This window comes from Callithrix jacchus, chromosome 14 (genome assembly GCF_049354715.1).
Source record: "Callithrix jacchus isolate 240 chromosome 14, calJac240_pri, whole genome shotgun sequence".
Taxonomy (NCBI): domain Eukaryota; kingdom Metazoa; phylum Chordata; class Mammalia; order Primates; family Cebidae; genus Callithrix; species Callithrix jacchus.
The window spans coordinates 21,101,786-21,104,961 of record NC_133515.1 but is presented as its reverse complement, the minus strand read 5'-3'; the positions used below and the strand labels follow the sequence as shown (position 1 = coordinate 21,104,961).

Below are 3,176 nucleotides of genomic sequence, written 5' to 3'. Positions count from 1 at the left end.
TGTTTCTCGCTGCGGTTCCTGCTTTAGTATCAATCACAAGTATCAGTTCAGCGGTCAATGAAAAGGAACAAATGCAGGGTCCTCATTCTTCATGATTTCTTATATTAGAGTCTCATATGTGTTATCAAGAAAGTAAGTACTTAAAAATATTAAAATTTTACTATCAAATGATATATTTTCAAAAGTGTGAATACAAGTGAAAAATGCTATGCTTATTAGAGTGTAGCTGCCTCTCAGTTGCATCTTCTATTTGTTTAATCTTTTTTTTACATCACAACATCATTTATTATGTGAATTTTTTACAATACAAACAAAAAAATACAGAAATGCAATATATGAATACAGCTAAATGCAAAATGGTGACTTTTTTCTCTTCAAGGGGCCATGATTCCCATTTCTAGTAAAATAAAGAGACTGCATATAGGTAGAAACAGGTTGGTCATTAGCTTTACAATTTTCCCTAGAAATGATCTATAAATGCATTTTTCCCCCTGCTACTAACCATAAAGTGTAAAAAGGGGGTTAAAGGAAAGTTTCCTTGTTGGTTTCTATCATATGAAAAATGCTATATTCTATTTTAGCAGGGCCAATATATGGAAAATATCTAAATTAAATTTTTATTACAAAAATGAAGCAGTAATGAGATTCTGGCTAAAGAGCGCACTAAATGAGAATAATATATATTTAAAGAATCCAAAACAAACAAACAAAAAGAGGTTGTTATAAAAAAGCTCTAGGTGCCCTGTAAGCATATAGGGTTTTTTTTTCCCCATGTGTATTTTTAAACAATGGAAGTGTCAAAAAATAGGGTCAACTGTGTTACACTAAATTACATTATTGCATATGCTGTACTGAATGGAACCTTTGTATTATAATTATCATAGAGAAGCATAGTTTGCATCATATTATGGCAATTCATCCTCAATGAAAACCTTTCAGAGTCCTTTTATTTTGTAATATTCTATAAACAATAAAAACCACCAGAACATGACTGTACAACAGTAAGATGTTCTCTTGCATTTAACTGAAGATATCTGTTAAATAAAAAAAGAAAAAGAAAATGTAGGAAAGGTACTTAGAGCTGTTACTTTCTAAGTACACAACACCCTAGACAATTCAAGGCATCTTAATCTCCATCAAGAACAACAACAAAAAATAATTTTTGTCATGCTGTTAAATCCATCGTTATGGATAAAACTGGTGCGAATTGCTCACACGGATCCAGCAAACACTGATGTCCAAGCTGGCATACTGGCAACTAATACATAACTGGTGGTCAATAGAGTTTAAAAGATCTTCCCTTTCTTCTTGTTCTTTTCCAAGGTTCTTGAAGAGTTCTGTTGTTCTAAAATACGCTGTTGAGCTTCCCAGTTTGCTTTCTCATCCTCAAACTGATGACGCTTTTCCTCTAATTCTTTGTGCTGTGCTTCCAAATTCTTTTTCATCTGCTCCTTGCGCTGCTGGAGCTCAGCTTCAGAGTCCTTCAGTTTTTGAACTTTTTCTTTGACCTTCATCTCAAACAACGGCTCCATCTCCATCTCCATCTTCTTCATTTTAGCTACACGCTCCCTTCTTTCTTCTTTCATCTGTGCCAGGGGCTCTGAGTCAGCTGCCCTTATTCTTGTTGTTATCAACTCCACTATAAGTCACAGCTGCCAGTTTTCTGCTTCTGTAGTTCTCATAGTGAACATTATTAGTAACATCTTTCAGGTCCTGCATGTGTGTTCTTATCAACATATTTCTTAGAATTGTAAAATCACAGTGTTCACCATTTTCAACTTCAGCAACACCCCAAGGATACTGCCTTCCTCTGACCCTTTTGCCATTAACTTCAATGATAGTATTACTACTGACCACAGCAAGAGGTAAACGGTCCTTTATCTTTTTAACAAGTTTATTTTCTTCTTCATCATCTGTTTCTGCAAATTCATGTATTTTAATTTTATGTTCTTGGATTTCTTTCATTATCTGTTTTTTAAACTGTTGGCATTCCTCTATGTGAGTGTGTCTGCTTTGGCAGTAAGTGGGATGATATTCACTTTTTCATGCGAACGCTTCATAAACTCAATATCCAATGGTTTAAGTCCATGTCCTGAAGGAGCAATGAAGTATAAACAACACTGCACCCTATTATCAGGCATCTGGCGTCTGTTCACTCGAGATTCTGCATTTAGGTAGTCCTCAAATTTACTATCAATGTAGTCGATAACAGGCTGCCAGCAATTACTAGTATCCACTGCATCTCCAAATCCTGGGGTATCAAGTATTGTGAGCAGCAACTGAACACCACCATCTTTGATTAAAACGTTGGATTGTTCCACCTGTACAGTCTTTTTAATTCTATGAGAAGGACCTGGATACTCTGGAGAATACAGATCTGTGAGGAACAATGAGTTGATTAATGTCAACTTTCCCAATCCAGATTCGCCCACTACCATAAGCGTGAATTCAAAACCTCTCTTCACTGATTTTCTATATACTTGATTTGGGAGATTGGCAAATCCCACATAGCTTTCAAGGTTCTTCCATTGAGCTGCTGTATACTTGAAGTCTGAAATACTCTCCTCTCCAACTTGCACATAAATTTTAGGGGGAAAAACTGACTATACTTATCACACCCGTCCCCACCCCTCCTCGCCAGGCCCACTGCCCCACGAGGGAACCTCTGCCGAGGGGGCTGCGGGCAGCCACAGGAGGAAGCGGAGCTACTGGCGCCGGCGGGCGCGGGAGGAGGCTGAGGGAAGGCGAAGGGACGGAAAGAAGCAAGGGCAGGGCTGAGACCGGTCAGCCTGCCCCGGCCGGCCGCGGCTCCACCCCGAGCCCAGGCCGGTCCACTGCGGCACAGCTGTTTAATCTTTTTTCTTTCTTTCTTTTTTGAGATGGAGTCTCGCCCTGTCACCCAGGCTGGAGTACAGTGGGGCGATCTTGGCTCACTGCAACCTCTGCCTCACGGGCTCAAGCGATTCTCCTGCCTCAGCCTCCTGAGTAGCTGGGACTACAGGTACACACCACCACACCCAGCTGATTTTTGTATTTCCAGTGGAGATGGGCTTTCACCGTATTGGTCAGGCTGGTCTTGAAATCCTGACCTCCTGATCTGCCCACCTCAGCCTCCCAAAGTGCTGGGGTTACAGGCATGCCACCACACCTGGACTATTTGTTTAATCTTTAAGGAA

At 39.9% G+C, this 3,176-nt stretch overlaps 1 pseudogene; it reads right to left on the bottom strand.

The window, feature by feature from the left end:
• Nucleotides 1-1,158: 1,158 nt before the first annotated feature.
• On the bottom strand, nt 1,159-2,529 carry LOC103787830 (septin-7 pseudogene; annotated as a pseudogene).
• Between the last annotated feature and the right edge of the window lie 647 nt (nt 2,530-3,176).